This window comes from Papio anubis, chromosome 5 (assembly GCF_008728515.1).
Source record: "Papio anubis isolate 15944 chromosome 5, Panubis1.0, whole genome shotgun sequence".
Taxonomy (NCBI): domain Eukaryota; kingdom Metazoa; phylum Chordata; class Mammalia; order Primates; family Cercopithecidae; genus Papio; species Papio anubis.
Window position 1 is genome coordinate 80,435,839 of NC_044980.1, and position 12,901 is coordinate 80,448,739.

At 37.1% G+C, this 12,901-nt stretch overlaps 1 long non-coding RNA gene across 1 annotated transcript in view; it reads right to left on the reverse strand.

Moving 5' to 3' along the window:
- Positions 1 to 2,578: 2,578 nt before the first annotated feature.
- Positions 2,579 to 12,901, reverse strand: part of LOC108586579 — a 39,164-nt gene continuing 28,841 nt past the window's right edge. The window contains exon 3 of the long non-coding RNA XR_001904086.2: positions 2,579 to 2,679. This is a non-coding gene — a long non-coding RNA (uncharacterized LOC108586579). The remainder of the gene's footprint in view (positions 2,680 to 12,901) is intronic.

A 12,901-nucleotide genomic window follows, 5' to 3' on the forward strand; every position in this document is an offset into this window, starting at 1 on the left:
ATCTTCACTGGAAAATTGAAATAAAAGTACTTACTTCATAGTTGTGCTATAATTCCTAGCTGATATAATCTATGTAAATTCAAGTTTTGGCAATCACGGTTGTCTAAACACTATAACAGTAAGTGATGCATTTCTCTTGCAAACTCCAAAACTTAACCTCCTCATCCCTAAGGGTCTTTGCCTTCACTTCATCTCATCAGCTTTCCTTCACACTTTGCCCTGGACCTTGTCAACATCTGAAAGAGAGAGATGTCTAAAGTTTTAGATTCTAACATCCCTGCTCTCTGACCACAGTTTTCTCTGCCCTGTCATTGCTCTGCTTGTTAAAACCCTGACCTTGGATCTTGTTGTCAGCTTTTCTTCCTCAACATCTAGGCAGTCAAGTGTTTATGGAGAGGTCTGTACAATAGCAAAGACTAGTGTCACTAAAAACTCATATGCATGGCAATCTTTCTAATTCATCTTTCTGTTTTCCTAGTCTCTTATGCCTGTCTCTCATGTCTTTTGGTGATTATTCAAATCATCTTTATCTGCCTTATACCTTCCTATTTGCCCTTAGAACATAACCTAGTTAGTAAAGACAGTGGAAGTTTCCAAGCAAGAACTTCACAAGTATAAACACTGATAAGTGGACAGGTACTCCAGTAACATCCTGGGGAAGGTAACATATCTATCTTCTCCTATACTTGCCAATCCCTTCCCAGGGCCTTGAGTCTGCAGGCTGGGCTCTTGCTAGTTCTTAGTGGTTTAGTACGAGAACTAGAATTAAAAGTGGAGCCTGAAGATGTTACTGAATTTCCCCAATTTCATGATAAAACTTGAAGATATGAGGAGTTGCTTCTTACTGATAAGCAAAGAAATTGGTTTCTTGAGATGGAATTGACTCCTGGTGAAGATGCTGTGAACATTGGAACATTGTTGAAATGACAACAAAGGATTTAGAATATTGTATAAACTTAGTTGATAAAGCAGCAGCAGGGTTTGAGAGGACTGACTCAAATTTTGAAAGTTCTATTGTGGTAAAATGCTATCAAACAGCATCACATGCTACAGAGAAATCTTTCATGAAAGGAAGAGTCAATAAGTGCAGCAAACTCCCATTGCTGTTTTACTTTAAGAAATTGCCACAGTCACCCCAATCTTCAGCAACTACCACCTTGACCAGCTATCAACATGTAGGCAACTCTCTCCCAGCAAAAATATTACAAGTGACTGAATGCTCAGAGGATCATTAGCATTTTTTTCATAGCAATGAAGTGTTTTAAATTAAGATGTATACATTGTCTGAGACATAATACAATTGCACACTATATATACTATAGTAGATTTAATATAACATAATTGTATAAAATAGACTTAATGTCATTGCATGCTATATATACTATAATATAATACAGTGTAAATATAACATTTTTTTAAAAGAGTTAGAGTCTCACTCTATTACCAAGGCTAAAGTGCAGTAGCATGATCATGGCTCACTGCACCTTGAACTTCCGGGTTCCAGCAATCCTTCTACCTCAGCCCTCAAGTACCTGGGTCGACAGGCACGATACCAAGTCTGGTTGTTTTTAAAATGCTTTTTAGAGATACAGTCTCACTATGTTTCCCAGGCTGCTCTCAAACTCTTGGCCTCAAGTAATCCTCCTGCCTCAAGTCACTGTGATTACAGGTGTGAGTACAAATATAACTTTTACATACACTGGGAAACCAAAAAACTTACGTGACTCACTTTATTGTGATACTAACTTTATTGTGGTGGTCTGGAACCAAACCCAAAATACTTTCAAAGTATACCTGTATTTAAAATCATTTTCTTAAAGATTGTATACAGTTGGATCTTGACTTTTTGTTCAATATAACAATCCTGCCTTTAATTAGTGTGTTTAAACCATTTATACCATATGTTTACACTGGTATGCTTGAGTTTAAATCTACTAACTTGTTATTTGTTGAGTGTCCCATTTGTTCTTGGTTAATTTTCCCGATTTTTCTGTCTTTTTCAATTAATTTGGTACTTCTTAGTATTTTATTTTGTCTGTTATTGTTAGCTTCCTTTTGCTTTTTAGTGTTGTACTAGGGTTTATGGTATCTAATTTTCACTTATGGCAATCAACCCTAAAATCATATCATACTTTTTTTTGTAACATATGAATCTTTAAAATGGTATACTTTCTACTTTTCTTCTCCTTCTGCCTTTTGGGCTATTTTTATTAAATTTTAGACTTTTAAACATGTCAAAACACCAATAATGTACTTCAAATAATTGACCATCCTTTAAAAAAACAAAATAAGACAGTCTTTTGCATTTATCACATGTTTAATATTTTTAGTGCTTTTTTCTTTGAGACGGAGTCTCACTCTGTTGCCCGGGCTGGAGCGCAGTGGTGATCTCGGCTCACTTCAACCTCTGCTTCCCGGGTTCAAGCAGTTCTCCTGCCTCAGCCTCCGGAGTAGCTGGGACTACAGGCACACGCCGCCACACCTGGCTAATTTTTTGTATTTTAGTAGAGACAGAGTTTCACCATGTTGTCCAGGCTAGTCGCGAACTCCTGGGCTCAGGCAATCCGCCTGCCGCAGCCACCCAAAGTGTTGGGATTACAGGTGTAAGCCACTGTGCCTGGCCAGTGCTCTCTATTCTTACGTGTAAGCTCATGTTTTGCATTTGGTGCCATTTTCCTTCTGCCTGAAGAAATTAATATATCATTACATATCAGTCTTCTAATGACAAATTTCTCAGCTTTTATTTCTTAGAACAGAGTTTATGTCACCTCAAATTCTTTTTTAAAATAACATTTTATCAAAGTGTGATTGTCATACAAAAAATCTATACATATGTATTGCATATAACTTGATGAGTCTAGAGACCAGTATACACCTATAAAACCATCACCAAAATCAATACCATAAACATATCTATCACTTCCAAAGTTTCCTTTTACCATTTTTATTATTATTATTTTGTGATAAGAGTGCTTAACATAAAATCTACTTTCTTAGCAAATGTCAAAGGATATAATACAGTATTGTTAACTATAGAGACTATACTGTACAATAGATCTAAATAATTTACTTATCTTGCAAAACTAAAACTTTGTATCCTTTGGCAAACATCTCTTCATTTCCCTCTCCTGCAGCCCCTGAAAACCACAATTTTACTCTCTGCTTCTATGAGTTTGACTTTTTTAGATTCTCTGTATCAGTGAGATTGTGTAGTATTTGTCCTTTTGTGTCTGATTTATTTCATTTAGTATAATGTCCTTGAGGCTCATCTATGTTGTTGCAAATGGCAGAATTTTCTTCTTTTTAAAGACTGAATAATATTCCATTGGTGGACATTTATTTTACATCTGTGTCTTAGCTGTTGTGAACAATGCTACGATGAACATTGAAGTGCCAATGTCTCTTCAAGATCCTGATTTCAATTCCTTTCTTTTTTCTTTTATTATACTTCAAGTTCTGGGATACATGTGCAGAACGTTCAGGTTTGTTACATAGGTATACACGTGTCATGGTGCATCCATCAACCTGTCATCTACATTGGGTATTTCTCCTAATGCTATCCCTCCCCTAGCCTCCACCTGCCAACAAGCCCCAGTGTGTGATGTTTCCGTCCCTGTGTCCATGTGTTCTCATTGTTCAACTCTCACTTATGATTGAGAACATGCAGTGTGTGGTTTTCTGTTCCTGTGTTAGTTTGCTGAGAATGTTGGTTTCCAGCTTCATCCATGTCCCTGCAAAGGACATGAACTCCTCCATTTTTATGGCTGCATTGTATTCCATGGTGTATATGTGCCACATTTTCTTTATCCAGTATAATTAAACTCCTTAGTTTATTTAGATCCCATTTGTCAATTTTGGCTTTTGTTGCCATTGCTTTTGGTGTTTTAGTCATGAAGTCTTTGCCAATACTTATGTCCTGAATGGTATTGCCTAGGTTTTCTTCTAGGGTTTTTATGGTTTTAGGTCTTACATTTAAATCTTTAGTCCATCTTGAGTTAATTTTTGTATAACATATAAGGAAGGGGTCCAATTTCAGTTTTCTGCGTATGACTAGCCGGTTTTCCTAACACCACTTATTAAATAGGGCATAGTTTCCCCATTGCTTGTTTTTGTTCAGAATTGTTGAAGATCAGATGGTTGTAGATGTGTAGTATTATTTCTGAGGCCTCTGTTGTGTTCTACTGGTCTATGTATCTGTTTTGGTACCAGTACCATGCTGTTTTAGTTACTGTAGGCTTGTAGTATAGTTTGAAGTCAGATAGTGTGATGCCTCCAGCTTTGTTCTTTTTCCTTAGGAGTGTCTTGTCTATACGGGCTCTTTTTTGGTTCCATGTGAAATTTAAAGCAGTTTTTTTCTAATTCTGTGAAGGAAGTCAATGGTAGCTTGATGGGAATAGCATTGAATCTATAAATTACTTTGGGCAGTATGGCCATATTCACAATATTCATTCTTCCTATCCATGAGCATGGAATGTTTTTCCAATTCTTTGCATCTTCTCTTATTTCCTTGAGCAGTGGTTTGTAATTCTCCTGGAAGAGGTCCTTCACATCCCTTGTAAGTTGGATTCCCAGGTATTTTATTCTATTTGAAGCAATTGTAAATGGAAGTTCACTCATGATTTGGCTCTCTGTTTGTCTGTTATTGATGTATAAGAATGCTTGTGATTTTTGCACATTGATTTTGTATCTTGAGACTTTGCTGAAGTTGCTTATCAGCTTAAGGAGATTTTGGCTGAGATGATGAGGTTTTCTCAATATACAATCATGTCATCTGCAAACAGAGGCAATTTGACTTCCTCTCTTTCTATTAGAATACCCTTTATTTCTTTCTCTTGCCTGATTGCCCTGGCCAGAACTTCCAATACTATGTTGAATAGGAGTGGTGAGAGAGGGCATCCTTGTCTTGTGCTGGTTTCAAAGGGAATGCTGCCAGCTTTTGCCCATTCACTGTGATATTGGCTGTGGGTTTGTCACAAATAGCTCTTATTATTTTGAGACACATTCCATCAATACCTAGTTTATTGAGAGACGTGTTGAATTTTATCAAAGGCCTTTTATGCATCTGCTGAGATAATCATGTGTTTTTTGTCATTGGTTCTATTTATGTGATGGATTACATTTATTGATTTGTGTATGTTGAAACATCCTTGCATCCTAGGGATGAAGCCGACTTGATCATGGTGGATAAGCTTTTTGATGTGCTGCTGGATTCGGTTTGCCAGTATTTTATTGGGGATTTTTGTATCGATGTTCATCAGGGATATTGGCCTGGAATTTTTTTGTTGTTGTGTCTCTGCCAGGTTTTGGTATCAGGATGATGCTGGTCTCATAAAATGAGTTAGGGAGGAGTCCCTCCTTTTCTATTGTTCTGAATAGTTTCAGAAAGAATGACATCAGCTCCTGTTTTTACCTCCGGTGGAATTTGGCTATGAATCTGTCTGTTCCTGAGCTTTCGTTTGCTTGGTAGGCTATTAATTACGGCCTCAATTTCAGAACTTGTTATTGGTCTATTCAGGGACTTGAATTCTTCCTGGTTTAGTCTTGGGAGGGTGTATGTGTCCAGGAATGTATCCATTTCTTCTAGATTTTCTAGTTTATTTGCATAGAGCTGTTTATGGTATTATCTAATGGTAGTTTGTATTTCTGTGGGAACAGTGGTGATATCCCCTTTATCATTTTTTATTGCGTCGATTTGATTCTTCTCTCTTTTCTTCTTTATTAGTCTGGCTAGTGGTCTATCAATTTTGTTGATCTTTTCAAAAAACCAGATCCTGGATTCATTGATTTTTTGAAGGGTTTTTCGTGTCTCTATCTCCTTCAGTTCTGCTCTGATCTTAGTTATTTCTTGTCTTCTGCTAGCTGTTGAATATGTTTTCTCATGCTTCTCTAGTTCTTCTAATTGTGATGTTAGGGTGTCGATTTTAGATCTTTCCTGCTTTCTCCTGTGGGCATTTAGTGCTATAAATTTCCCTCTAAACATTGCTTTAGCTGTGTCCCAGAGATTCTGGTACACTGTGTGTTGTTCTCATTGGTTTCAAAGAACTTATTTATTTCTGCTTTAATTTTGTTATTTACCCAGTAGTATTCAGGAGCAGGTTGGTCAGTTTCCGTGTAGTTGTGCCATTTTGAATGAGTTTCTGAATCCTGAGTTCTAATTAGATTGCCCTGTGGTCTGAGAGACTGTTTGTTATGATTTCCATTATTTTGTATTTACTGAGGAGTGTTTTACCTTTAATTATGTGGTCAATTTTAGAATAAGTGCGATGTGGTGCTGAGAACAATGTATATTCTATTGAATTGCAGTGGAGAGTTCTGTAGATGTCTATTAGGTCCACTTGGTCCAGAGCTGAGTTCAAGTCCTGAATATCCTTGTTAATTTTCTATGTCATTGATCTAATATTGACAGTGGGGTGTTAAAGTCTCCCACTTTTATTGTATGGGAGTCTAAGTCTCTTTGTACATCTCTAATAACTTGCTTCATGAATCTAGGTGCTCCTGTATTGGGTACGTATATATTTTGGATAGATAGCTCTTCGTGTTGCGTTGATACCTCTACCATCATGTAATGCCCTTCTTTATCTTTTTTGATCTTTGCTGGTTTAAAGTGTATTTTATCAGTTACTAGGATTGCAACGCCTGGGTTTTTTTGTTGTTGTTTGTTTGTTTGTTTGTTTTTGCTTTCCATTTGCTTGGCAAATATTCCTCCATCCCTTTATTTTGAGCCTATGTGTGTCTTTGCAGGTGAGATGGGTCTCGTAAATACAGCACAGTGATGGATCTCAACTTTTTATCCAATTTGCCAGTCTATGTCTTTTAATTGGGGCATTTAGCCCTTTTATACTTAAGGTTAATATTGTTATGTGTGAATTTGATCCTGTCATTATGATGCTAGTTGGTTATTTTGCCTATTAGTTGATGCAGTTTCTTCCTAGTGTTGATGGTCTTTACAATTTGGTATGTTTTTGCAGTGGTTGGTACCGGATTTTCTTTTCCATATTTAGTGCTTCCTTTTAGGAGCCCTTGTAAGGCAGGCCTGGTGGTGACAAAATCTCTCAGCATTTGCTTGTCTGTAAAGGATTTTATTTCTCTTTCATTTATTGGCTGGATATAAAATTCTAGATTGAAAATTCTTTTTAAAAATGTTGAATATTGTCCCCCACTCTCTTCTGTCTTGTAGGGTTTCTGCAGAGAGATCCAATGTTAGTCTGATGGGCTTCCCTTTGTAGGTAACCTGACCTTTCTCACTGGCTGCCCTTAACAGTTATTCCTTCATTTCAACCTTGGTGAATTTGATGATTATGTGTCTTGGGATTGCTCTTCTCGAGGAGTATCTTTGTGGTGTCCTCTGCATTTCCTGAATTTGAATATTGGCCTGTCTTTCTAGGTTGGAGAAGTTCTCCTACAAGGAAGTTTGAACTGGGCGGAGCCCACCACAGCTCTGCAAAGCTGCTGTAGCCAGACTGCCTCTCCAGATTCCTTCTCTCTGAGCAGGGCATCTCTGAAAGAAAGGCAGCAACCCCAATCAGGGGCTTATAGATCAAACTCCCATCTCCCTGGGACAGAGCACTTGGGGGAAGGGGTGGCTGTGGGCTCAGCTTCAGTAGGCTTAAACATTCCTGACTGCTGACTCTGAAGAGAGCAGCTGATCCCCCAGCACAGCACTCGAGCTCTGCTAAGGGACAGACTGCCTCCTCAAGTAGGTCCCTGACCCCCATGCCTCCTGACTGGAGGACACCTCCTAGCAGGGGTCAACAGACATCTCATACAGGAGAGCTCCAGCTGTTATCTGGTGGGTGCCTCTCTGGGAGGAAGCTTCCAGAGGAAGGAACAGGCAGCAATGTTTGCTGTTCTACAGTCTCTGCTGGTAATACCCAGGCAAACAGGGCCTGGAGTGGAACTCCAGCAAACTCCAGCAGACTTGCAGCAGAGGGAACTGTTCGAAGAAAAACTAACAAACGGAAAGGAATAGCATCAACATCAACAAAAAGGACATCCACTCAAAAACCCCATCCAAAGGTCACCAGCATCAAAGACCAAGGTAGATAAATGCATGAAGATGAGGAAAAACCAACGCAAAAAGGCTGAAAATTTTAAAAATCAGAATGGCACTTCTCCAAAGGATCACAACTCCTTGCCAGCAAGGGAACAAAACTGGATGAGAATGAGTTTGATGAACTGACAGATGTAGGCTTCAGAGGGTGGGTAATAACAAACTCTTCCAAGCTAAAGGAACATGTTCTAACCAAATGCAAGGAAGCTAAGAACCTTGAAAAAAGGTTAGAGGAATTGTTAACTAGAATGACCAGTTTAGAGAAGAACATAAATGACCTGATGGAGCTGAAAAACATAGCACGAGAACTTCACGCAGCATACACAAGTATCAATAGCCAAATAGATAAGCAGAAGAAAAGGTATCAGAGAGTCAAGATTAACTTAATGAAATAAAGTGTGAAGACAAGATTAGAGAAAAAAGAGTGAAAAGGAATGAACAAAGCCTCCAAGAAATATGAGACTATGTGAAAATACCAAACCTATGTTTTGATGGGGAGAATGGAACCATGTTGGAATATACCCTTCAGGATATTATCAATTCCTTTCAATAAGAACCAAGAAATGGGATTACTGGATCATATGGTGGTTCTATTTTTAATATTTGGAAGTAGCTACATGCTGTTTTCATAATGGTTATAGTAATACATATTCCAACTAACAATACACAAGAGTTCTCCTTTCTGTATACCTGTTGCCACCATTTATCATCTTTAAAATAACAGCCAAAGTGATATGAAGTGATATCTCTTTGTGGTTTTGATTTATATTTCCCTAATGATTTCTATGGTGAGCATCTCCATTAGACATTTATTTGTTTATGTTCTTTGGAGAAATGTCTATTCAGGTCCTTTGACCATTTTTAATTAGGTTATTTGCTTGGTTGGTTTTTGCTAATGAGTTGTAAGGGTTCTTCATGTATTTTGGATATTAACCCTCTATCAGATATATGATTGACATTTTTTTTTCCATTCCATAGATTGTTTTCACATTAGGATGATTGTTTCCTTTTCTTTGCAGCAGGTTTTTTTTTCCTGATGTAATCCCACCTATCTTTACTTTTATTGTTTGTGCTTTTGGTGTCACTTCCAAGAAGGCATTACCAAGGCCAATGTCAAGATTTTTCTCTATGTTTTTTTCAAGGAGTTTTACAGTTTCAGGTATTATGTTTAAGTCTTTAATTCATTTTGGTTTGGTTTTTTGGTTGGGAGGGTGCTGTGATGTAAGATAAGGGTCCAACTTCATCCTTTTGCATGTGGATATTCAGTTTTCCCAATATAATTTATTGAAGAGACTATCTTTTCCCCATTGTGTATTCTTGGCTTCCATGTCAAAGATCAGTTGACTCTACATGTGTAAGTTTATTTCTGGTCTCCTTATTCTGTTCTATTGGTCTCTATATCTGTTTCTATGCCAATACCATACTGTTTTGATACTGTAACTTTGTGCTATATTTTGAAATCAGGAAGTGTATGTCTCCAGCTTTTTCTTCTTACGCAAAATAGCTTTGGTTACTTGAGGACTTTTTGTATTTTCATATAAATGTTAGGATTGGTTTTTCTATGTCTGTAAAATATGCCACTGGGATTTGGTATAAATTGCATTGATCCTGTAGATCACTTTGTGTAACAGGGACATTTAACAATATTAAGACTTCTAATTCATGAACACAGAATATCTTTCTATTTATCCTTGCCCTCGTTTTTTAGTATTTCCTGTCTTGTGGCTTTCACTCCTTTGATTATATTTATTCTTAGGTATTTTATCCTTTTTGATGCTATTCTAAACATATTGTTTTCTTAATTTTATATTCAAATAGTTTGTTATTAATATATATAACACAATTGAGTTTTGTGTGTTAATTTTGTATTCTGAAACATGACTAAGTTTAATTATGAGTTCCAATAATTTTCTGGTGAAGTCTTAAAGGTTTTCTATGTATAAGATTATGTTGTCTGCCAATAGGGAAATTTAACTTCTTTCTTTCCAATCTGGATGACTTTTATTTCTTTCTCTTGCCTGACTGGCCTGAGTAGGACTTCCTGTAATATGTTGAACAAACAAGCTTAGAGGGGGCATCCTTATCTTATTCTTGATCTTAGAGGAGAAGCTTTCAACTTTCACTGTTGAGTATGATTTTGCTATGGGTTTATCATATATGGCCTCTATTTTGTTGAGGTAGAGTCCTTCTATACCTACTTTTTTGAAAGTTTTTATCATGAAATGATGTTAGATTTTGTCAAATGCTTTTTCTGCATCTATTGTGATGATTATATGATTTTTGTCCTTCATTCTATTAATATGTGTCATATTGATTTGCATATTAATTTGCATATGATTGATTTGCATATGTTGAATCATCCTTGCATCCCAGGGTTATTATAAATCTCACTTGATCATGATGTATTATCCTTTTAATGTATTGATTAATTTGATTTCCTAATATTTTGTTGATAATTTTTGCTTCCATGTTAATCTGGGATATTGGCCTACAGTATTTTCTTCTTGTGGTGTCTTTGTCTGGTTTTGGTATCAGGGTAATACTGGCTTCCAAAAATGAGTTTAGAAGTCTTTTTTCTTCTATGTTTTGAAAGAGTTTAAAAAGGATTGGTATGAATTCTCCTTTGAATATTTGGTAGAATTTGCCTATGAAGCCACCTAGTCCTTGGCTTTTGTTTGTTGGAAAGTTTTTGATTACTAGTTTAAATAAGGATTTGTTATTGGTCTTTTCAGCCTTTATACTACTTTTTGATTCAGTTTTAGAAGGTTGTATGTTTCTAGGAAGTTTTCTATTTTTTTTCTAGGTTGGCCAATTTGTTGGCTATTATTGTTCATAATTATCTCTTACCTTGTTAATTTCCATTATATCAGTTGTAATGTCTTCTCTTTCATTTCTCAGTTTATTTTTTGGAGGTTTTCTCTCTCTTTTTCTTAGTAGTCTAGCTATAGGTTTGTTGATTTGGTTTATCATTTCAAAACACCTACTGTTAGTTTTCTCTATTTTTGTCTATTGTTTTTCTATTGTCTATTTCATTTATTTATTTTCCAATATTTATTTCCTTCCTTCTGCTCGCTTTAGTTTTAGTTATTTTTTTTTTCAAATTCTTTGAAATGTAGTTTGTTTACTTGAGATCTTTCTTCTCTATTTAATGTTGGCATTTATTTCTATAAACTTCCCTCTTAGTACTGCTTTGGTGCATCACATAAGTTTTGTTATGTTGCATTTTCATTTTTGTTTGTCTTAAGACTTATTTTTTTTCTTTTTTAGATGGAGCTTCACTCTTGTTGCCCAGGCTGGAGTAAAATGGTGCAATCTTGGTTCACTGTAACCTCCACCTCCTGAGTTGAAGCGATTCTCCTGCCTCAGCCTCCCAAGTAGCTGGGATTACAGGTGCCCGCCACCACACCCATCTAATTTTGTACTTTTAATAGAGATGGGGTCTCTCCATTTGGTCAGGCTGGTCCAGAACTCCCAACCTCAGGTGATCCGCCCACCTTGGCCTGCCAAAGTGCTGGGATTACAGGCTAGAGTCACTGCGCCTGGCCAGTCTTAAGATATTTTCTAATTTCCCTTTCTATTTCTTTTTTGATAAAATAGTTGTTCAAAGAGTGTGTTTAATTTTTTTTTTTTTTTTTTGAGACGGAGTCTCACTTTGTCGCCCAGGCTGGAGTGCGGTGGTGCGATCTCGGCTCACTGCAAGCTCCGCCTCCTGGGTTCACACCATTCTCCTGCCTCAGCCTCCCAGTAGCTGGGACTACAGGCACCTGCCACCACACCCGGCTAATTTTTTGTATTTTTAGTAGAGACGGGGTTTCACCATGTTAACCAGGATGGTCTGGATCTCCTGACCTCGTCATCCGCCCGCCTCGGCCTCCCAAAGTGCTGGGATTACAGGTGTGAGCCACCGCGCCCGGCCGAGTGTGTTTAATTTTTACATATTTATGAATTTTCTAGTTTTCCGTCTGTTATTGATTTTTTTTTTTTTTTTTTTTTTTTTTTGAGATGGGTTCTCACTCTGTTGCCCAGGTCAAAATGCAGTGGCACAATCTTGGCTCACTGAATCCTCCACCTCCTGGGCTCAAGCAATTCTCCCACCTCAGCCTCTTGAGTAGCTGGGACTACAGACATCAGCCACAATGTCCGAACTAATTTTTGTATTTTTAGGAGAGACAGGGTTTTGCCATGTTGGCCAGCTGGCCTTGAATTCTCAGGCCTTGAATTCTCAGGTGAATTCTCCTGACCTCAGGCAATTCACCCACCTTGGCCTCCCAAAGTGCCAAAATTACAGGTGTGATCTACCAGGTCCGGGCCTTCTGCTATTGATTTCTTGTTTCATTGTACGTGGTTGGAAAGGACATGTAGTATTATTTCAATCTTCTTAAATTTTCTAAGGCCTGTTTTGTGATCTATGTAATGTATCTTGAAGAATGTTCCATGGGTACTTGAAAAGAGTGTGTATTTTTCTGGTTTTGGGTGGACTTTCATGCATCTGTCTAAAGTATATTTGCTCTATAGTATGGTTGAACTATGCTGTTTCCTTGATTGTTATTTCTCTGGATAATCTATCCATGTGAAAAGTGCATATTGAAGTGTGTACTATTATTGTGTTGCTTTGTATATCTCTCTTCACATCAACCAATATTTGCTTTATATATTTATGTACTCCAGTGGTGGATCCACATACATTTATACTTTTTATATCTTCTTCCTTAATTGACTTTTTATCATTATATAATGACCAACTTTGTCTCTTCTGACAGTTTTTGACTTAGTCTATTTTCTCTGATATATGTATAGCTACCTGCTTTCTTTTGTTTACTACTGGCATAGAATATCTTGTTTCATCCTTTT